We start from the raw sequence: 25,454 nt of genomic DNA on the forward strand, positions 1-25,454 counted from the left end.
CTGTTTAGATTTTTTTGCCCATTTATTGGATTCATTAGATTTTTTATTGTCAATATATAACATTTTATAATATTTCTGGTTACTAATCCCCTGTTGGAAGGGTATCTGACAAACATTTTCTCCCATTCTGTAGGCTGTCTTCATACTCTTATTTTCTTTGCTGTGCACATATACACATACACAAGCATCCAACTAAAAAGATTCTGCACCTTATTGTGAATTAGCATGCACATATTAGAGAAATCATTTGGCCTTGGTTTTGTGGGATTGTTTTTTTTTTTTTTTGACATATGTATACATTGCAAATGATTCAGTTCATTTACATACCCACTGCCTCCCTAACTTACCTTTTGGTCTTCGTGGTTAGAACATTTAAATCCCTTAGAAATTTTTAAATATACAGTTTTGACTGTGGTCATCATGCAGAGAAGTTGGTCAATAAATTTTCTTCTCCAATCAGGGAGACCCTGAGCAACTTTTTGAGACAGAGTTCAGGTGGCTGCTGCTTGGCTGGGGGGCCTGCTCCTGTTCTTGTTCAGCCTCCTTTTTTGCTCCAGCTGGGGCTGTCTGTTGACCTGCACATGGTGCAGGTGGGAGCATCTCCTCTAGGTGCCGTGCACACTGCTGCTGCTAGAGCCCTACACAGCTTTCATGGAATGTGTATGTGTCCATCCCTCCTCCAACATGTGTTTACTACAAACTGAGTGTCAAGTGCCTTGCACAGTCTGAAAGGTGCCTCTGCCTGGGCCTCCACCCAGGTGTGTGACATTCACAGGTGGTTGACCTTTTATTGCCCTTTAAGGAAATTCCAGAATCTGTGAAAGCACCTTGTGACCTCACCTAAACCAAAGAGGATTAACTTTGGCAGGATCTTAGAGACAAGGGCTACCGAATTGGTGAGGGTTGGGGTGGGGTGAAAAGATTTGTAAAAATTAGAGTCCTGTGCAAGGATCCCACAGAAACATTGTAACTGTTCTGAGCCTGGGATGCCTGGGTAAATCAAATTGTGTTATTGTGCTCTTTCAGTCTTTTCTCTTTTCCTGAAATGATTTTTAGGCTGGTTTTTATATTTCTGAGTAGATGTGGGATATTTTGAATGCTCTGTCACCATAAATGTGCACAGATGTTTTTGTACCTGTCAACCTAACTTACAAAGCAGGGTGACTAGGCCTTCCTTTCTGTCCTGGGAGTTAACCATATTGTTTGTCCTTTCAGGTCCTGACTCTTCCATGGTTAAATTTTCCATTCTGAAGAAACAAGGACATTTTCCCTGAAGAATGTAAAGAAGCTTGGTAAGCCTGTGTGAATCTTCTTTCCATCATTTTTGATTAAATGGCATTTTGTATTTTAAAAAAGAATATAACCATAGACTATGTGCTCTTTTTGTGTGAGATTTAGTAAGTATCTTCAGGTTTTTTATGCTTTTCCTGTGTCTGCACTGCGATCTCGCAGGGCAGTGCATTAATATTGTACAGTTTGTTCATACATTCTTCTGCTAACCGACATCTGTAGTGTTTCCTGTATTTGTGTGCATATTTGAAAGGATTTGCTATGACCATTCCTGAAAAAGACATTATAAGCACCTACACTTCTATTTCCCTTCATTTAATACTAGATCATATTGGTAAATACATGTTCCAACTTTTTCTTTCTTTTTTTTTTTTTTTAAGTACTGGTGATTAAAGCCAGGGCTCCAGGCATGCTAGAGGTGTGCTCTACACTGGGCCACATCTCCTGTCCTTTTCCATTTCATTTTGAGACAAAGTCTTGCTAAGTTGGCCAGCCTGACCTGAGACTTATGATCCTCCTGCCTTATCTGCCTATGTAGCTAGGATTACAGCTGCACATCACCATTCCTGGCTTTGCATTCTGCTTTTAAGGACACTTTCAAACTGTTTCCCAAAGTGATGTGTCAGTTATATTCCCGTCAGTGGTGTATTGAGTTATCCACTTCCCCTGTGAGTATTCTCAATTCATGCTACTGTATTTTCAGCATTTTTATTTTTTGCAGAATCATTTGCCTTGGTGATCATTTAAAGAGTAAAGTTAAAAAAAAAAAAAAACACCAGAAATCCCATAAAATTATACTTCCCTAATTATTTTTGTCTTGTCCTTGATAATATTTTATGCATATGTGTAAGAGACATCATAAATAAATATTACTTTACTGGTAGATATTTCAGTTATTTCTGTATCTAAGTATATGTCGTATTTTGTATGCATTTATAAAAAAGCATGTATGCACTCAGTTTCCCCCAACGATAACATCTTGCAAAACTAAAATTCAATATCACAACCAAGAAAACTCCATCAATACAGTGAGGATATAGAATGTTTCCATCACTAGGAGGAGTCCACAAGTGGGTTTTTTTTTTTTTTTTTTTTTTTTGTAGCCAAACAAGCTTCCCTCCTCCTGTCTCTGCTTTTTCCTGCTGGTAACCACTGTTCTGTTCCCCCATTACTAAAATTTCATAAATCCTACAAAAAATCAAATCAATCGCATAGTATTTCCTATTTTGTGAGCATCATTCACTCAGGATATTGTTGCATGTATCAATTTTCATGTCTTAGTGGTGGCTAGGGTATAGATGTGCACAGTTTTTTGTTGTTTTTTTTGTTTTGTTTTTTGTTTTTGGTCTTATTATGTCCAAAAGGACATTTGGGTTGAATCAAGTTCTTAGTGTTACAAATAAGGCAGCTATATGAAAATCCAAAAAAAAATTGGGGGTGTTATTACTAAAGTCTTATTTCTCTGCTTAAATTCTCAGGTGTGCAATTGACACATCAAATGGTATTTGCATTGTTAGTTAGTTCTCCATTACGGTGTCCAAATACCTGAAATGATCAACTTCAATGGAGAGGTTTATTTTAGCTTGTAGTTTCAGTCCATGGTCGGTGGTCCTGTGGCTTTAGGGCCTCTGGGTGTTACATCATAGCATTAGTTGCTGTTCACCCAGTGACAGCCAGACTCAAACAAAGGGATATGAGGGGCTGGAGTTTCATTATACTCCTAAAAGTCATGTCGCTAATGACAAACTTCCTTCCACTAGGCCCCACTTCTTAAAATTTCCACCAGCTACTGTCAGCACCACATGCTGGGGACCAACCCTTCAACACATGGGCCTTTGGAAGACATTCAAGATCCAAAGTGTAGCATGCATATTTTGTTTTGAAGAAACTGCTTCCCAGTGGCTCTCATAATTATTCCCAGTGGCTCTCATAATTACATTCCCACTGGTAATGTGTGAGTGATCCTGTCTCTTCCTCTTCAGTAGAGTGTAGTGAGTATTTTCATTTGAGCTACTTTTAGCTGAGGTAGCAGTGTGTGTGTGTGTGTGTGTGTTGAGATGGGGGTCTTGCTATGTTATCCAGTCTCCTCTCTTACTCTTTGGCCCCAATGATCTCCTTCAGCCTACGTATTCTGAGTATCTGGGACTCTGGCATCTCCTACCTCACTTGACTCTCATTGTGATTTTAAGTTGCGTTTTCCTAATGGCTAAAGATGTTGTCCATCTTTTTCTTTGCTTGTTGGACTTTTTATTTTCTTCATGATTGTAATCCAATTACAGGATAATGACCTAGAAAAATTCTAAAATAAACGCAATATTAGATGAAGGAAGGAAATAATAAAGATTAAAAATGAAAATAATGACCGAGCACAGTGGCACATGCCTATAATTTTAGCAGCTTGGGAGGATCATGAGTTCAAAGCCAGCTTCAGCAATTTAGCAAGGTCCTAAACAACTTAGAAAGACTCTGACACTAAATTAAAATATTTAAAAAGGGCTGGGAATTTGTCTCAGTGGTTAAGCATCCCTGGGTTAAATTCCCACACACACAAAAAAAGAGGAAATAATGAAATAGAGAATAGAAAAACTGTGGTAGAATCCATGAAATGCAAAGTTGTTTTTTTTTTTTTTTAAGATAAGAAAATTTAAGAAACCTTCACCTTGAAGCAATGAGAACAAAAGGTAATACCCAAAATAAAAGATTTAAACATGGGGTCATTCTGCCTTGCAGAAAGAAAAGTCATCCCGAGAGAATACTCTGAACAATATAATTACAGTGAATAACCTAGATGAAAGGTCCAATTCCATAATTCCATGCTAGTGAATCAGCAGGAGGCCACCAAGGACCATGAGGTCCCCTTGCAATAATGAAGGCAAGGATCCTGCCCTGAGCTCCTAGGGCCACTAGAGGACGCCAAATCCTGCTTTCTGCAGCAGGTGGTGCATATGCCTATAAAGCCTGCGCCAGTTTCCTCAGAACCCAGCCCTGGAAACTTATCCTCCACTTGAGTGGAGTGGGAGCCTCATCTGTGGTAAGGAAAAGACCTGTTGGAGGTTCTAAAGGATGAGGAAGGCAATTTGTTCCCCGCTGCTCTTGGATGGTTTTCTTAAGTAAGCCGTTCCCAAAGGTTTATTCTGTCCTTCTTCAGGTTATATTTCAGCAGGACTTGGACAAAATGACCATTTATTGCAGGTGGTGGCTCATCATAACAGAGGAGGGACATGAGGTTTTCTGCAGGCTCAGGTGGTTTCTGGGGAAGAAGTCTCCAGAACACATACAGAGAAAGGGACACCTACAATAGGGACAGAATGGACCTATCCCCCTAGCTATGTCTGACGAGCTGGGGACACATGCCTTTCCAGGGTGATGAGTGAGGAAGTCCAGGAGGAAAGGTTACTGGATGATGGCCCATGTATTTTTATAATTAATTAATGTTTAATTTTGCCCTCCAGGTGAAAGCAGTTGAAAAACAAGTGGCAAATTGAAAGGGGGTCAAGTAAAACTCATGACATTTTTCCAGGTTTCAATCTTGCATTTATATCAAAACTAGAATTCAATACAAGTTTATTTTCCTGGCTTTTATGAAAGCAAATTAATATATTTTTAAAAGGTACTTATTAGTTCTCCTTTTCAACCAAGAGAATTGTCATGTTTGACATGACCATGACCCAGTCATGACTCATGACCCAGTGATGACCTTAAATAATTTTAAATTAATTTTGCACTCACTAAATCATCTTTCATAAGACCTCACTGTGAATGATGAGGCTTAGAAATATATGCCAAAGTAGGATTGGGGCTATAGCTTAGTTGGTAGAGTGCTTGCCTCACGTGCACAAGGCCCTGGGTTGAAGCCTGAGCACTATACGTACACGGCGGGGGGGGGGGGGGGGGGGGAGGATACATTTATGCCAAAGTGACTTTCAAGTGTGGATGGTGTTGCACCAAGCAAAATTTGTCGATCACTTTTAGAAGATCCCCAAAATGATGGTGATTCTTTAATAACAACTATTGCATTTTATGGTGATAAAGGCCATTTATATAAAATGTCTACAGAGTTTAATACAAAATCCAGTAGTGGGTTTTTTTTACATGAGGTGTTTGTTAAATTAAATTTTACCTTCTTATTATTCAATATCTGAAGATACTTTCATTTTATATATCTTCAATTCATTGGGGAAAATTAGGATCACTGTAACATTCTTTAAATATTTGTTATGTAAAAAGGTAGGAAAAGGGTAATATCACAACAGATACTACAGAAATACAGAGGATAATTAGAAATTATTTTGAAAACTTATACTCCAATAAATTAGAAAATATTGAAGGCATCCACAAATTTCTTAAATCATACAATTTGCCCAAATTGAATCAGGATGATATACACAATTTAAACAGACCAATATCAAGTGAGGAAATAGAAGATACCATCAGAAGCTTACCAACCAAGAAAAGCCCAGGACCAGATGGATACATAGCCGAGTTCTACAAGACCTTTAAAGAAGAACTAATACCAATACTCTACAATTTATTTCAGGAAATAGAAAAAGAGGCAGTAATTCCCAACTCATTCTATGAGGCCATTATCACCCTGATTCCAAAACCAGGCAAAGACACATCAAAGAAAGAAAAGTTGAGACCAATATTTCTTATGACATAGATGCAAAAATTCTCAATAAAATTCTGGCAAATCGAATACAAAAATATATCAAAAAGATAGTGCACCACAATCCCAGGTATGCAAGGTTGGTTCAACATATGGAAATTAATAAATATAATTAATCACATCAATAGACTTAAAGATAAGAATCATATGATTATCTCAATAGATGCAGAAAAAGCATTTGACAAAACACAGCACCGTTTATGTTCAAAACACTAGGAAAAACTAGGGACAACCAGAACATATCTCACCATCATAAAGGCTATCATTTTAAAAGGAGAAAAATTGAAGGCATTCCCTCTAAAAACCGGAACAAGACAGGGATGCCCTCTTTCACCACTTCTATTTAACATAGTTCTTGAAACACTGTCCAGAACAAGTAGACAGATGAAAGAAATTAAAGGGATACATACAGGAAAAGAAGAACTTAAATTAGCACGATTTTCTGATGATATGATTCTATACCTAGAAGACCCTAAAAGTTCCACCAGAAAACTTGTAGAACTAGTAAATGAATTCAGCAAAGTAGCTGGACATAAAATCAACACCCATAAATCAAAGGTATTTCTGTATACCAGTGACAAATCCTCTAAATGGGAAATGAGGAAAACTACCCCATTTACAATAGCCTCAAAAAAGAAAAAAAAAATAAAATACTTGGAAATCAACTTACAGAAAAAAGTGAGAGATGTATACAATGAAAACTACAGAACCCTAAAGAAAGAAATCACAGAAGACCTTAGAAGATGGAAAGATCTACCTTGCTCTTGGATAGGCAGAATTAATATTATCAAAATGACCATACTACCAAAAGCACTATACAGATTTAATGAATTCCAATCAAAATCCCAATGACATTCCTCATAGAAATAGAAAAAACAATCATGAAATTCATCTGAAAAAATAGGAGACCCAGAATAGCTAAAGCAATCCTTAGCAGGAAGAGCAAAGCAGGCGGCATCACTATAGCAGAACTTAAACTATACTACAGAGCAATAGTAACAAAAACAGCATGATATTGGCACCAAAACAGACTGGTAGACCAATGGTACAGAAGAGAGGACACAGAGATTAACCCACAAAATTACAATTATCTTGTCTTAGACAAATGTGCCAAAAACATGCACTGGAGAAAAGAGAGCCTCTTCAACAAATGGTGCTGGGAAAACTGGAAATCCATATGCAACAAAATGAAATTAAACCCCTGTCTCTCACCATGCACAAAACTCAAAGTGGATCAAGAACCTAGGAATTAAGCCAGAAACCCTGTGTCTAATAAAAGAAAAAGTAGGCCCTAATCATCATGTTGGATTAGTCCCTGACTTCCTTAATAAGACTCCTATAGCTCAAAAATTAAAATCAAGAATCATTAAATGGGATAGATTCAAACTAAAAAGTTTCTTCCTGGCAAAAGAAACAATCTCTGAGGTGAATAGAGAGCCTACATCTTGGGAGCAAATTTTTACCACTCACACATCAGATAGAGCACCAATCACTAAGGTATATAAAGAACTCAAAAAGCTAAACACCATAAAACCAAATAACCCAATCAATAAATGGGCCAAGGACCTGAACAGATACTTCTCAGAAGAGGATATACAATCAATCAACAAATACATGAAAAAAAATGTTCATCATCTCTAGCAATTAGAGAGATGCAAATCAAAACTAAGATTTTATCTCACTCCAGTCAGAATGGTAGTTATTATGCATACAAACAATAGCAAGTGTTGGCAAGGATGTGGGGAAAAAGGTACACTCGTACATTGCTGGTGGGACTGCAAATTGGTGCAGCCAATATGGAAAGTAGTATGGAGATTCCTTGGAAATCTGGGAATAGAACCACCATTTGACCCAGCTATCCCTCTCGGTCTATACACAAAGGACTTTAAAACAGCTTACTACAGGGACACAGCCACATCAATGTTTATAGCAGCACAATTCACAATAGCTAAATTGTGGAGCCAACCTAGATGCCCTTCAATAGATGAATGGATTAAAAAATGTGGAATATATACACAATGGAATTTTACTCAGCTATAAAAGAGAATAAAATGGCATTTGCAGGTAAATGGATGGCATTGGAGAAGATAATGCTAAGTGAAGTTAGGCAGTTCCAAAAAAACAAATGTCGAATGTTTTCTTTGATATAAGGAGGCTGACTCATAGTGGGGCAGGGAGAGGGAGCATGGGAGGAATAGACGAACCTGAGATAGGACAGAGGGGTAGGAGGGGAAGGGAGGGGGCATGGGGTTAGCAAGGATGATGGAATGTGATGGACATCATTATCCAAAGTGCATGTATGAAGACATGAATTGGGTGTCAACGTACTTTTTATACAACCAGAGATATGAAAAATTGTGCCCTATATGTGTAATATGAATTGTAATGTATTCTGCTATCATTTATTTTTTAAAAGTCAATAAAAAATTGTAGGCTAGCGTTTTGGCTCAGTGGTGGAGTACTGGTGTAGCATGTGTGAGGCACTGGGTTCACATAAATAAAATAATAAATAAAGTCATAGTTCATGTTGACAACTAAAAAAAATTTAAAAAGCATATGTTTATCTCCCCAAATAATTGAAACTTTCATCCTTGAAGCATACATTATTAACTTTTGTTTGCATTTTCTTTGCTCCTTTTCTAACTTGGAAAGTATATTCATATCTTCTAACAGTTTTTCTTCAAACATTCTTGTAATTAGTTTGTTTTCTGGTAACTAAAGGCCTTCTAATATAGAATGCAGGTTTGTTTCTTTGTCAGTTGTTTTGTTGTTATTAAAAGCCTATTTCACTTTTCTCCATTTTTTCCAAAATATCAGCCCATATTGATGTGTTATAGAAAATTTCTAATTTATTTCTTCAATTGGTATGATATATCTAATGTATATTATATATAATAACTCAGATACTTAATATATATTTATGTATATGAGAATATGATCAATGTTGTTAATTTTGGCGGGAAATGTTTGGATTGTAATAACCGTGTCTCCTCGTGCCACACAGAGGGGAAAATCCCAGTCTCTCCTAATCCCTGAGCACTCTCCATACTGTACATCTCTGCCACAATCAAGTGAGTCCCTTGCACCTCCAGACACTAGAACATGCCAGTAGAATCCCATAGAGCAGGAGTCAGAATGAACCCATAATCACTGTCCAATTATCTTTCTGCTGTCCTCTGCTGAACACAGGTGTGAACTGACTCAATAAAATGAAGCCTAGGATAAAAGTCAGAACTGATGCTGGAGCCATCATCTGGGGTCATGGAGAGTGAACTGAAGGAGACATTCCAGTGTGATGTGCAGCTTATCAGGAAGAGGGAGAGATGTGAGTGAATGCCCTTCGTTACAGAGTTGGGAATGGTGCAAAAGTCAGACAGTTTCAGGATACCCAGCAGAGGAAGTAGTTTATGTGAAAAAACAGAAATGATATAACCTCATGTCTCCAAAGCTGAGAGATATCAGAGAAACCTATGAAAAAGAAATTTCCCTGGGGCTGGGGTCTCAGTGGTAGAGTACTTGTCCCAGCACGTATGAGACCTTGGGTTCAATCCTCACAGCACCACATAAAAATAAATAAATAAATAAAGGTATTGTGTTCAACTACAACTAAAAAAATAAATATTAAAAAAAGGAAATTCCCTCAAAGATGTTCCAATTTTGTTTTAGTTCCAAAAGAAAGACTTCAAATGCTAAGTATGAAGAGATTATTGATAATTTTAGGAACACAGTACACCCCCTTATCTTGGAGGACCTGTTCCAAGATCTCCAGTGGATTTCTGAAACTATAAATAGTACTGACCCCTATCTACAAGCAGTGCAATTCCCCCCAGCTTATCTCATGGCCAGATGGTTGTCAAGGGAATGATGGGTAGGTAGCCTATAGAGCATGAACCCATTGGACTGAAGGTATGATATAATTCATGGTCAGGATAGAGAGTGATATTGCCTGATTTCATCATTCTGTTCAGAGAGGGAGCAATTTAAAACTTATACATTGTTTATTTCTGTGATTTTGAATCACATAGGTAGTTCATAGGTAAGTGAAAGCATAGAAAGTAAAATCATTTTTTATTTGTCTTAGATATATGTGACAGTAGATTATATATTCATATATATTATATACTCAGGGGAAAGTGAAATCTTTGATAAGAGGGAACCAGTGTGTTTTAGGCTTTTTCATTGCTATGAACAAAAGACATGACATAAATAATTAGAGGAAAATTTTCTTTTGGGGGATCACAGTTTCAGAGGTCTCAGTTCATACACAGCTGCCTCCATTTCTCTGGGGGTTAAGGTGAGGCAGAACATCATGGTGGAAGAGTGTGGTGAAGAAAAGTGTCTCAGGACATGATCAGGAAGCATAGAGAAATAAGCTCAGCTCACAAAATGTATATCAAAGCATGCCCCTCCCAGATGACCCACCTCTTCAGGCACACCCTACCTGCCTGTAGTCACCACTCTGTTAATCACTATGAGGGGATTGATGCACTAATTGTCTTAAAGCTGTCATAACCAAATCATTTCATCTCAAAATATTCTTGTATTATCTCACACATGAGCTTATGGGGGACACCTAAAATCTAAACCATAAGATACTGTAACATTTAAGTACACCATGAGTTGCAAATTAACTTTGCCTCATGAAAAATGAGTTGGGAATGTGAAATAAAAATTCAAATAAACACATTTTGGTGTCAAGGTGTAGACATCCTATGAGTTATGATAAGAAAGACTTTGAGCTCTAACAGATACTTGGTGAACAAGAGCATGCAGTGTGAACTGCTGGGTTTGACCCTGCTAGGAGACTCTTGATGCTGCTATGGGACTCTTGATGTTTACTCCTCAGTTTTTCACTTCCAGTATACAATTTCTGTTACCAATTATTATTTCTGATAATTTAGAACCATTTTACCTGGTTTACTTCTTGAAGGATTCTGCCACAACACATTTTTTTAACAGGGAAATAGGAAGGATGAATTATGATTAGGTTTGTAGTGAATTTAACTTACCTGATTCTAAACTGCATGAATTCTACCATACCAATACTTTTTTTTCAGTTATAAAAATCATAAATACTTCCAAACAGGAGAAGGGAAAATGATCAAAAATAATAACCATGAGTCAGTAAGCTGTCAGTGTTCCCACGTCCAGTGGATCAGAAAGGAAGCAACTTGCCTGACACAAAGGCAGCTTCCTCCCATTCTTTTTCAGAGCTGCAACAGTGAGACACCTTCAGTCCTCAGATATTTAAGACTTGCAGCTTCTTGATAGTGCACCAAAGATGCCAGTCTGGGAGGGGACTGAAGCCAATCCAGCTCCTGAGGTAAGTTAGCAGTGGAAATCTCATGAGTTGTTAGAAGTCTCACAGAACTCAAGTGGCAGGTAATGCCAGAACAGGGGCTTCCAGAAAAAGGTAACCTTGAAATACTAAGGTGCAGTTGAGAAGGACCCAGCATTCCCCTTGGCCTCCTCCTTGCCTCAGCAGGGAATGAGCTTCCTGAGCTCAGGTTCATCATGAGGGCTTGGCCAGGTTTTGCATCTGTGATGGCAGAGAGCTGATGGAGGGTATTCCAAGTTGAATATTCTGAGAGGAGGAATCACAAACCCTCTTTCTTTTCCTCATTTTCTTAGGATTGTTCACATACTCAGATTTCTTGCCTGAGGCAGAGTGTCCCCAAGTGCCTCATGGGACCTCCAGAAAAAGAAGACATGTTTCCTGTTACTCTCAAAGGCACTGCAGATTTCTGGCTGCAGGTTCTGATGCTTTTGTGATGAATTTTCCAACTGTAGAAAAGTCAGGGCTCAACCCTCTCTCACCACGAAAAATTTGATCTCCCAAGATGAAACCTTAGAACCAGGACAAAATGTAAGCAGAGGTTAATAGTTAAGGTGCAAAACTGTCTTGAATAGGAGGAACATTAGTCAGCCCTAGACATTTAGCAGCACTGATTCTGGTTTTTGCTTTGGAGGTGCTGAGAATGGAACCCAGGGCCATGGACATGATAGCTAAGCATTCCAGCACACAGCAACACCACCAGCTCAGTGCTGCTGTCTTTAAGACTCATGTGGAATTGTTAGACTTAATGTGTCAGTAATCTGATTTTCATTTCAAACCTAATTTAATTTGTTTGCATGCAGAGAGATCCATGCATGAGTAGAAGTATACTTTAGACGTTGATATCATACTACTGAGAAAATGAAAGATCTGTGGGGCTAATGATTGTTTTAGTGTTACATTGGTAATATTATGAGTGAATTACATAGATATGTATGATAAATTAATTATATTTCATAGTAAAAATATTTAAATATGTAAAACATTAACAAATACCAAACTGCTAAATATATGCTTGTATTAAAGTAGGATTTGCTATAGACTAGACTATCCACCAAGAGAAATCAAGAGAAGTTCTATATTTAGGATAAACAAGCCATATTCTGAATTGCTGTTTGTGTTCTCTTAACAACAGCAACAATATGAAGAAATAAAGACTTTAAGCAACTACTGTAAGGCTGGACATGAGTCCTGGTGCATTCCTCTCTTAGAGAAGTTCCTAAGGCATAATGGAAAACATTATGAAATTTTTTCAAAAACTTGAAGGAACTGCCATATAATTGATCTAGCAACCCCCCATTTGTTTGTCGATGAATAAAGAATATGTGAAGAGTGTGTGTGTGTGTGTGTGCGCGCGCGCGCGCGTATGATAGGGTAGGCATTGAGAGAGTGAGAATGATAATATTATTCAATCATTTTTTTCCTTCATAAATGGGGGTTTATCCCAGGGGAAATTTACCCCTTAGCCACTTCCCAAGCTCCCCACCCCTTTTTTTTTTGTAAGAGAGAGAGAGAGAGAGAGAGAGAGAGGGAATTTTTTAATATTTATTTTTAAGTTTTCAGTGGACACATCTTTATTTTATTTTTATGTGGTGCTGAGGATCAAACCTAGTGCCCCGCACATACAAGGCGAGCGCGTTACCTCTTGAGCCACATCCCCAGCCCGCCAAGTCCTTTTAAAATATTTATTTAGAGACAAGATCTCCCTAAGTCACTTAGGGTCTTGCTAAGTTGCTGAGGCTGGCTTTGAATTCATGATCCTCCTGCCTCAGCCTTCAAAGCTTATGGGATTATAAGAGTGTGCCAGAACACCTGGCTATTATTCAGTCTTAAAAAAGAAAATCTTCTCATTTGTAACAGCATGGATTCCTGAGGACATCATGCTACTGAGATCAGCAGACACAGAAAGAGAGATACTGCTTGATCTCACTTCTGTGTGAAACCTAAAATAGTCAAACTCATAGAAGCAGAGAGTCCATGGTGGGCATGAGGGCTGTTGATAGGGGAAAAGGGATAGGTGATGTTGGTTAAGGTTATAAAGATTATACACGATGGAGAATTTCTGAAGAGCTAATGAATAGCATGGTGATTACAGTTAATAATATGGGCTGTTTAAAAATTGCTAAGGGGGTAGATCTTGGGTATTGCTAAGGGGGTAGATCTTGGGTATTCTCAATACACACACACACACACACACACACACATACACATACACATACACACACACACTCAGAAGAAAATGGTGACTGAGCTGAAAGATAAGTTCAGTAATTTGTGCTGATCATTTCACAGTGTATCCAAACATCATGTTCTGTACATCAATATATACAAATTTAATTTCACAGTTACACCTCAACAACAGTGTTAACAAAAACAGTAACCAAGAGTCTGCATGGTGTGGGCACCAGTGCCGAAGGATGGAACAAGGTCAGCCATTCTCAGGGGATGCACCCAAAGAGCCATTCAGCGGGACAGTGCCTTCTCACTGCTGAGAAGCAATCTGTCTCTTTAGGAGGTCTTGGGGATTGTTTCCAGGGAATATCACCACTCTCTAGATCAAAAAGCACTGGTGGATTTGCAGCAGGAATTACCTCACTGCTGCCCACAAAGCTCCTATCATCAGCATGAAAGGTTTATGTTTTAAGTAGGATCAAAGCTATAGCTACTTATTTTCCTTATTAATTGCTCTGTTTTTGAAGATTCTGAGTTGGTAAATTATAATTTCCTCTACTGTTCACAGTAGGTCTCTATTTAATCCTTCCATAGATAAGTAGCTTTTGACAAATCCAACAACTGAGGTTGGCCTGCTGGATGCATAAGGAAATACAAAGGAACAAGAGTTAAATATAAAATGCTTTGGTTATTGATACTTTTCATGTCTTCAGTGGAATAAAGGGATAGACCAAGCTTATATGGTGACCCAAGCAAACTGTAGCCTTTAACTGAGAACCCCTTTTGGGAAAGATGATTACAGTGGGTTGTTTCTCTTCCAGAAAACTTTATATGCAACTCTTAGCATCAGAATCTTCTCCAAAGGGGAAACTATGCTGAAACTTCACAGACAGAAGTTTCAGCATAGTTTTCTTCCTAGCCTTCTTCACAGACATAAGAAGGCTAGGAAAATTCCCAAGAGAATAAGCAAGGACAGAGTAGAGTCAAGAGAGTCAAGGAGAGAGTCATATCAGTAGGCTTTAAACAGTTCTTAATAAATGGGATGAAGAAATCAGATATTGATAGAGTAAATAGCAAAGCTTAGTACAAGACTCCCAGAAGTTGTGTGGCCCCATAAGATCTCCCAGATTGTCCCAAGAAAGAATCTACTTTGTCCAACCTAGTTGGTTTGAATCCAGAAAACTTGACCCTGAGTTTCCTGGGAAAATAGTCCCACCATCTGATCAGCACAAGGCCTGATGGAAAGGAGAAGTTCTCTTATGTACACAAAAGAGTGAAAAAATGGTCCAAAGATTGAAAATAGATATTTCTGGGACTCTTTCACACAGGATCCCCATGCACCAAACCCACTGGGGAATATCTAATTAGGGTATACTTAGCTTCAGAGGATAGAAATCTGCCAGGTTTGGTAGAATTAAAGGAAAATTGTGGATGAAAACAAATGTTTTAAATTCTTCATGAGAATATTGTGTTTCATTGAACTGTTTTATGGAGATAGATACTGTTTGAGGAATTTTTTTAACTAGTGTTGTACAACAGAAGCTGGTAAGTGTCGTCTTTTTTAAAATTTTTATTCTAATTTCTTATATATGACAACAGAATGCATGACAATTCAAGTTACACATATAGAGCACAATTTGTCATATCTCTGGTTGTGTACAAAGTATATTCACATCATTCATGTCTTTATACATGTACTTAGGGTAATGATGTCCATCTCATTCCACTGTCTTTTGTACCCCTGTGCCTTCTCCCTTTCCCTCCTATTCCTTTGCCCTATCTAGAGTTCATCTAATCCTCCCATGTTCCCCCTCCCAACGGCAGGATGAATCAGCCTCCCTATGTCAGAGAGAATAGTCAGCATTTGTTTTTTGGGGGGGATTTGCTAAATTCATTTAATCTCCAACTCCATTCATTTGCCTGCAAATGCCATGATTTTGTTCTGTTTTGCTGCTGAGTAGTATCCCATTGGATATATATACCACATTTTCTGTGTCCATTCATCTACTCTAGGGCATCTGGGTTGATTCCACAATTTAGGTATTGTGAATTGTCCTGCTATAAACATCGATGTGTCTGTGTCCATGTAGTATGCTGTTTTTAAGTCCTTTGGGTATAGATCAAGAACTGGGATAGCTGTGTCAAATGGTGGTTCCATTCCTAGTTTTCCAAGGAATCTCTATATTGCTTTCCAGATTGGCTGCACCAAATTGCCATCCCACCAGCAATCTATGAGTGGGCATTTTCCCCTCACATTCTCGCCAACACTTAACTGTTGTTTGTATTCTTAATAGCTGCCATTCTGACTGGAGTGAGATGAAATCTTGGAGTAGTTTTGATTTGCATTTCTCTAATTGTTAGAGATGTTGAACATGTTTTCATGTGTTTGTTGATTGATTGTCCATACTCTTTTAAGAAGTGTCTGTTCAGTTCCTTGGGCCATTTACTGATTGGGTTATTTGTTTTATGGTGTTTAGCTTTTTGAGTTATTTAAGTATTCTAGAGATTAGTGCTCTATCTGATATGTGAGTGGTAAATATTTGCTCCCAAGATGTAGGCTTTTTATTTACTGATTGGGTTATTTGCTTTGTGGTGTTTAGCTTTTTGAGTTATTTAAGTATTCTAGAAATTAGTGCTCTATCTGATATATGAGTGGTAAATATTTGCTCCCAAGATGTAGGCTTTTTATTTACCTCACTGATTGTTTGTTTTGCTGAAAAGAAGCTTTTTAGTTTGAATCCATCCCATTTTTGATTCTTGATTTTAATTCTTGTGCTATAGGAGTCTTATTAAGAATACGGCATGATAGAGATTTGAGCCTACTTTTTCTTCTGTTAGATGCAGAGTTCCTAGTTTAATTCCTAGGTCCTTGATCCACTTTGAGTTGAGTTTTGAGAATGGTGAGAGATAGGGGTTTATTTTCATTTTGTTGCATATGGATTTGCAGATTTCCCAGTACTGTTTATTGAAGAGGCTATCTTTTATCCAGTTCATGTTTTTGGCACCTTTGTCTAATATAAGATAATTGTAATTTTGTGGGTTAGTCTCTGTGTCTTCTATTCTGTACCATTACTCTACTAGCCTGTTTTGGTACCAATACCATACTGTTTTTGTTACTATTGCTCTGTAGTATAGTTAAGATCTTGTATAATGATGCCACCTGCTTCACTCTTCTTGCTAAGGATTGCTTTATTAGCTTTTCTGCATTTCTTATTTTTCCAGATGAATATCATGACTGCTTTTACTATTTCTATGAGGAATGCCATTGGAATTTTGATTGGAATTAAGCATTAAGTTTGTATAGTGCTTTTGTTAGTACAGTCATCTTGACAATATTAATTCTGGCTATCCAGGAAGAAGGAAGATAATTCTGTCTTCTAAGGTCTTATTTAATTTTTTCTTTAGCATTCTGTAGTTTTCATTGTAGAGGTTGATTGCCAAGTATTTTAAATTTTTTGAGGCTATTGTAAATGGTGTAGTTTTCCTCATTTCCCTTTCAGAGGATTTGTCACAAATGTACAGAAATATCTTTGAGTTATGGATGTTTATTTTGTATCCTGCTATTTTGCCTAATTCATTTATTAGTTCTAGAAGTTTTCTGGTGGAATTTTTGGATCTTCTAGGTATAGAATCATATTGTCGAGAAATAGTGCTAATTTGAGTTCTGTATCCCTTAATTTCTTTTGTATGTCTAATTGTTCTGGCCAGTGTTTCAAGAACTATATTAAATAGAAGTGGTGAAAGAGGGCATCCTTTTCTTGTTCCAGTTTTTAGAGCAAATGCTTTCAATTTTTCTGCATTTAGAATGATGTTGGCCTGGAGCTTAGCACAGATAGCTTTCATGATCTTAAGATATGTTCCTGTTATCTCTAGTAATGAGCAATATTAATTAGACATTCTAAATTTGAACAAGATGATTGCTTGAGCCCACACAGAGAATGGGATTTGAAGATCATAGGCTAGAATCTGGAGTACTGGAATGGACAGATACTTTATAACATTGTTCTGGGTAAAGTGTAACCGGGTGCTTGCACAAAAAGCTGTGAGCCACCTCCCAATGATAACTGATAGAACTTTGACAAAAAGAGCGTTCATTCAAAGGGTAATTACTCCCTTGCTATTAGTTGAAAACGCCCCTGTAACTGAATAACAGAAAATATCCCTGAAACACAAAATATGCATGATGTCTTAGGTGATGTTGGAGGCATGGTGTAATGGGGAGGGCTGGTAATAAATGAAAAGGCTTGTGCAGAAAGCTACTCTCAGGAGACAGAGTTAGTTGACATATTCCTGAGCAGTTTGGTCTTTTCCCTAGGACTGACTTTAGAGCAACCTGTGGAATTGTGGGATTCTATCCCCACTTGGACTCTTCCCTTTGAACAGCTAGTGATCGACAAGCAAAGAGCTGGTTGGTTTCTGGGTGGCTGCAGCACACATGCAGTGAAATTAAGAAAAGGTAAAAGCAGATCAACTTTGTAGGTTGAATAACATGATGTTTGCTCTGCATTTGGTTTTTATCCTGACTGATGGGAGTCAGGCTCAGTCACCTGCCCTAATTATGAGGCAGAAGGACAAAGGAAAGCTGGTCTATTTAGGGATTGCCTCTATGGGGTACAACCCATAGAAATCACTAGGGGATGTGAAAGGTGCATTGAAGTAGGAGTTGCCATTGTTTACCAGAAGACCCTCCGTCCAGGATTGGGACATAATTTGAATTGACAAGTAGGTTTCCCAGTGTGCTTGCTTGAGTTGGTCACCTGGGTGCATGGTAGGGGGCTGTAGCAACACACAGATGGGCTGTTTCCAGACATGTTGAATTTGCACCCTGTGAGGTACAAGGTATCGGTAAGAACTGTCCTGTCTGTGAGGGAGGGAGGAGGATGGTGCCTCTGACTATGGGGCAGATTCCCAGAAGAGAAGGCCTTGCCCAGAGCTGGCAATTCTGTATCCCTGGGACACTATGGTCTGTACCTGTAGGAAGAGAAATAGACTCTGGACTGGCTCATGTGGTCTTGAAAGCTGATGAGTCCCAAGATCTGTCTTCAGCAAGCTGGTGGCTCAGGAGAACCAATGGTGGAATTCCAGCCTGTCCTAAAGGCCTGAACACTAGAAAGCCAATACTGCAGTTGAGGTGAGAAGGTGGTTGGATGATACCCAGGAAGTGATGTTCCAGTTCATATCTGAAGGCAGATGAAATCCACATCATGGCTCAAAGGCAGTTGGGCAGGAGCAGAGCAGTTCACCATTACTCAGTGTTTTTTCTCTATCCAGGCCTTCAACTGATTGGATGAGACCACTCCTGATGGGCAGGACAGTCTGCTTTACTTAGTTTACTGACTCACATGTTTCTCTCATGGAAAACAACTTCACAATCACACCCTTACTCAGGTTTTCTAAATATGTGAGACCCCTATGGCCCACTGACGTGTTGACCCTTGAAGTAAACTGATAACAATCACTTATGTTTCACTTAGTAATAAAAAACTGTCTGATACATGAGCTGTTAAATGTTTCTCATCTTCTTGACAATAATACTTCAATGACTTTACAAAACCATAAGAGATTACCCCATAAATTCATAAATCAATTTATGATTAGGAACAAAAATATACAGAATTTATGTGAGTCGTAAAGTCTAATTTTTCACTAGTTAATTCACAAGCTACTTGGATTAAATGTGATATAAAAATCTACAAATACATCCAAGCTGTATATAAAATATGAACAGATACATAGTATATGTTCCCTGATATATGATATTCTATCAAAGGCAAAAGTATAGGGACAAGGAAAGGATCAGTGGTTGCCAAGGATTAGGCAGAGGGAGGGGTAAATATGTGAGGCACAGGATTTTGGGGGCAGTTAAACTGTTTTGTAGGATACAATAATAATGGATACATATCATCATACATTTGTCCAAACCCATTGAATGCAGGATAGCAAGAATAAAATCTTTCATTGGGTGATAAAAATAAGTGAATGTTTGTTGTAAGAAACATATCACTTTGGTGGGGGATGTGGACAACTGGGAGCCTGTGGTAGCCAAGAGATGTACAGGAAATCTCTACCCAATTTTGATGTGCACCTAAAACTTCTCCAACAAATGAAGCCTATTAAAAACAGCAACAGTATTACCCTATATGCATGTATGATTACACAACTGGTATAACTCTGTCATGTACAACCAGAAGAATGAGAAATTTTATTCCATCTATGTATGATGTGTCCAAAATGCCTTCTACCATTGTGTATAAATAGTTAGAATAAATTTAAAAATAACAACATATTACATCCCCCAAAATAGAAGAGAGCCATGTAAATTAAAATTATTTATAATAGATAGAAATGAGAGAATGCTTAGTACTTACAGGACATGAATATATAGATTACTACATATTATTAAATAATGAGAATCAAAATATGTTTGAAGCCAAATACTAAATAATCATTAACAAGTACCCATTTTCATTTCTAACTATTGTAACCCAGCATTTCCAAGGCACATTTATAACAATATCTGTCAATGCAATTAACAAGTAAATGAATATGGAGTTTCTTGAATGTTAATCCTGCACAACAAAAGGCAAACACATCAGTTTTTTAAAAACTATTATTTTTAAAAAGACAAAGCTAATATGCAAATGCATATAATATTCTTCATATTCATGCAAATTAAAACCTCTCTACGAAAAAAAAAATACTCTGAAGTCTAAAGTACAATGAAACTTTTATTTCACATCAAAGTTTTTTTCCTACTTTTCAGTAGATGTTCTTAGTGGATTCAACCGCAAGATAGTGAAATTTGGGCTCTACTTTAGGGTCCAAAAGATTGTGGCCTGTGGAATTAAACATTGTCAGGACCACATAGGCACAACAAGTTTTGTAGCAGACAAAATCTCACCCTTGCATTTGAAAGAGAAAAGGAACTTTCTATTTTCGATGGAAGCACTTCTTGCTCCATTGCATTTTTAATCTTTACATCAGGAGTTGTAAAAATGCCAAAAAATGATGTGAAAAAAGAAATTTAATACATGTATATTGTGTCATTTATTTCAAAGCATACCTTGAGAGCATATTTAAAGGAATCTGATAATTTATTCCATTTCAGTGTGTGGCTATATACCATAATCTATAGCATATAAATATTTACAAAGGGCTTTGGTTCACATTTTGAAGTTTCCATGCTATGATTTGCTATTCCAATTTTTATGATGATATATAAGGAACGAATTAATCTATTAATGTTCTACCAAATTTCACTGAAGAATTTTGTTAGAGCCTAGCATTTTTAAAATATCACAACTCTGAATGCATACTGAGCATGCATATAAATCTAGTGAACCAAAATTGGTTTTCAAAAAGATCAACAAAAGTGAAAGTCCTTTATCTGTGTGTTTAATAAAAAGGAAGACTCAAATTACTAAATTATGAAAGTGAGAACATTACTACTCACTTTACATTCATAAAAAATTTATCTGTGCACAGTGGGGATGGTTGCAGTCATAGCTACTCAGGAATCTAAGGCAGACAGAACACTTGAACCCAGGAGTTCAAGGTCATCATGTTCAATATGGACCTTGACTCAAAAAATATATTATTAGAGAAAACTATGAAAAAGTATATTCAAATAAATTGAATAACTGGTAGTAAATATGAAATTCTAAGAAACACATCACCTTCTAAAGACTAAATCTTGAGAAATGATAAAAAAGAGAATACACATAAAACTCACAAGGAGGTTAAACTAATAATCCAAAACAACTTTCCAATGAAAAGTTCTAGACCAGAATATCAAGTGTACCAGATGGTTGATTCTGAACCACATGGATGGTTCTGAACCAGATGACTTCACTAAAGAAGTGTATCAGGGTTGGGGTTGTGGCTCAGAAGTAGAGCACTCACCTAACATGCATGAGGCACTAAATTTGATCTTCAGCACCACATAAAGTAAAATAGATTGTGTCCACATATAACTAAAAAATAAATATTTAAAAAACAAAAATCTATCAAATGTTTAAATAAGGGCTGGGATTGTGGCTCAGTGGCAGAGTGTTTACCTAGCATGTGTGAGGCCCTGGGTTGTATCAACACCACATAAAAATAAATAAAAAAGGTATTGTGTACCATCAACAGCTAAAAAAAAATTTTTAAAAATGTTTATATAAGCATTGCCAGCTTTCTTTTCCAAACTTTTCCAAAATTCAAAGAAAACACACCTTATGCATCTGAGAGGCCAGGAATAACCTGGTACTGAAGCCAGGCATAGAATTGACAGGAGAAGGAAATTCTAGATCATTATTCCTTATGAATCCTGGTGCAGAAATGTTCACAATGATAGCAAGTGCAATTCAGCAACTTATTAAAGTGACTGTATAATATGACCAAGTACAGTTTATTCTAGGAACACAGGAATAGCTCAACATGTGACCATCAATCAATAAACCACATAAGCAGACTGAAGTAGAGGGGGAATATCATCATCTCTGCTAAAGTAGAAGAAGTGTTTGAAAACATTCAACACCTTAAGAAGAAAAAAATTACGGTTAACAAAGTTGAACTAGAAGGAAACTACCTCAACAAAGATATTACATGAAAAGCCACAGATAACACCATACTTAGTAGTAAAAGCTTGTTTGGTAAAATTGGCAAAATGTTCAGGATGCCTGCTTTCCCCTTCCACTCAATATAATATTGAAAGTTCTGGCCAGAAGCATAAGGAAAGAAAATGAAATTGAGGCATCCAAATGGGGAAGGAAGAAATAAAAGTATGTCCCAACACAGAAGACATAACACATATGTAGAAAACCCTGAAGATGTCACACAAAAGTGTTGGAACTAATAATTTCAGTAAAATTGCAGAATATAAGGGTAACATCCCAAAGGAAATTGAAAACACAATTCCAAGGCATCACACTTGCTGATTTCAACTATGAAAAGCCAGGATATCAAGACAGCATGGGACTGGCAAGAAAACAGGCACATAGTCCAGTAGAGCTGAGCTGAGAGCCCAGACTTCAACCCACACATGGGGTCAAGTCATGTTTGGGGGCCAGAAGCGCATGAGAGGGCAAGGAAAGACTGGGCACCCACACACAGAAGGATGAAATTGGACCCTTATTTTATGTTCCATACACAGAAAGGAACTTGAAATGGAAGACAGAGTTAAATATTTATCAGCCCTGAAACTCTCAGAAGAAAACCGAGGTGAAATCTCTTGATTTGGGTATTAGCAATGATTTTTTGGACATAACACCAACAGGATGGGCAACAGAAGAAAACTAAACAAGCAGGGCTACAAAAGCAAAGGAATCCATCCATAAAATGAAAGGGTAATGACCAAAGTGGGGGACATATTTACAAAGCATATCTGACAGGAGTTAAGATGTCTCTAATAGTGGGGAAAAGGCCTGCCTTGGCATTTTCCCAAAGGAAGTGAAAGGTTACCAATAGGTATGAAAAGGTGCTCAGCATCACTAATGGCTGGGAATGCAGATTCAAAACCAAAATGAGGTGTCACTGAGCACCTGTTAGGCTGGCTCTTGGCAAGAAGTCTAGAGAACAAGCGTTAGCATGGCTATGGATCAAAGGGGGGACCCTTGTACACTATTGGTTCAGAATTTCAGCTTTACAAGTAGAAAGTTTCTGGAGGTGGGCAGAGGTGGTTACTGCACAATAATGTATTTAATATTATTGAAAACATAGAAATTATAAAGATGGTTAAGTTTTATAACACATGCTTTTCCCATAGTTTAAAAAATTAAAAATTAAAAATTCATGTTGAATAAAGGACTTGGAAAACAGACTTGACCTCAAAGCTCTAAAGTTGATTCTGAGCGTTTGGTTTTTGCATCAGCACGTTATTCATATTCATAACAGCTTGGTAGTTGGCAACAGTGCTACCTGATCATTGCTATTATTTTGATTATGCTGAAAGATCCACATGTCTTCTGTAATTTGTGGTTGATTTTTTTGGTTTCAGCAACATTGGGGTCATCTCTTTCCTTCCCAAAGAAGTTAGTCTCTTGAGAGCCTCTTCCTGTTACCTCCATGTGCAGCCAGCTTGATGGGAGCCTTGAGAAGCCAGGAGACATGGAAATCAGGGGCTGCCTGCAGCCCAGATGTTTATAATGAGGGGAGTTTATGTATATAAAATTATGTCATCTGCAAACAGGGATATTTAGACCTCCTTCATTCCTGTTTGGATGCCTTGTATTTTCTTGTCACCTCTTATTTCTATGGCCAGTACTTTCAAAAGCATATTGAATATACATGTTCTTTTGTTCCTAATCTTACAGAAAATGATTTCAGCTCTTCTCTACTTAGTGTGATGTTGCTTTGGTCGTGGTCTCTGAACATCCTTTCTTCATGGTCCACTTTATTTTCAAGATCATTTATTTTGTCTTTGAGGCCTCAAACCTGTCTTCAAAGTGTTTTAGTCTGCTGGTGGTGTTTTCCATTGAATTTTTAATGTGGCTTATTGAGTCTTTCACTTCCAGGATTTCCATTCAGCTTTTTTTTTTTTTTTTCAGAATCTCTATCTCTTTATTCGAGGGATACTTTACTTCCCATATTTTCTCTTTACTTTCACTCCATATATCTTCTTTTAGCTCATACAACAATTTAACTATGAACTCTCTAAATTATTCTGACATTTCCTCCACTGCAGTGTTGATGGGATCAATTGTTAAAGCATTATCAGTTGATGGGATTGGTTGTTAAAGCTTTTGGGATGGTTCCCTTGCCTTTTCATATTGTTTGTATGTCTACCCATCTGTTGTGATAGCTGTCATTTTTTTTTTTTTTTTAAAGGGACTACTTTGTGAGCCCTCGGTTGGGTGAATATGCAGATATTGGTACTTTAAGTCAATATGAGACTTTTGTTGATCCCAATATCAGCACCACTTTGAGAAATGCCACCAAACCCTGTTTACTATAATCACTCATTACCAAGCCTCCTGCTATTCAACCTTATGAGAAACACAATGTTGACATTGTTGTCCACAGTTCCTCAAATCCAGGTCTAAGCTGTAGTGAAGTTCTGGAATAGGTTAAAATTAGTTTTTCAATTGACTAAAATGCTATAATTTTAAATGAGGGCTAAAATTGGGGAAGAGGAAAGATTGGGGAAAGAGATGAGAGGGAGGAAGGAAGGAAAAGGAAGGAAGAAGGAAGGAAAAGGAAGGATGAAGGATGAATGAATGTGTTTGAGGTAGTAGTAGATAACCAAAGAAGATAAATATAAAGGGTAGGAGGAGCAGCTGTAAACTGAGCCTCTCAAATAAGGATATGAAGATTGATTCCAGTTAAACCAGTAGATAAAACAGTCAAATGTGTTGATTCTTGGCTATTAGCATAACCACTATTATTCAATTGAAAAAGTTCAATGTAGACATTAGAGTTATTTATAGTAAATCATGCCAAGGTGAAGAAAATTCTTTTTGGATCTTGGTTTGGGTTTCATTGGAGTTCAGACCCAAATGAAAGATGTGCATCCTTCTTTGGCTGTGGGTCCCTCCATCATTGCTGGGGCACAGGAGCCACTTCCCTGTTTGCTGTGAACCTCCCACTGGCCAGTTCTGGTTTATCAGCTCGGGGGTCTGAAGTTGATGCTTGGAGAGTTCAGTGTTGTGTTCTAGTTGTTTCTATTGTGAGCAGGAATTCAGGAGGCAGACTGGAGTGTACCACTGATTGCCATGGGTCACTGTCTACTGCTCCCCAACACAGGATCCTTTTCATGAATGTGAATTTTCTGCAGGTACCCCCTGGCCAGTGCTGCCCTCTGGGTTACTGAGGTAAAGGGACTCAGGTGGTTCACTTGGGTTCTAGTTTCCACTACTCCAGGTTATGAATGGAGGGTATTGATTCCCTCTGTTGACTCTGACTGATACAAAGTCCAGCCAGAGTCTAAACAATGCCTTTTCCTTCACCACTTGTGAACACTGGTCAGGCTGGGAGCACACATTCCCTATTGCCATGGATCATGCAATTTTC

This window comes from Marmota flaviventris, chromosome 17 (assembly GCF_047511675.1).
Source record: "Marmota flaviventris isolate mMarFla1 chromosome 17, mMarFla1.hap1, whole genome shotgun sequence".
Lineage (NCBI taxonomy): Eukaryota > Metazoa > Chordata > Mammalia > Rodentia > Sciuridae > Marmota > Marmota flaviventris.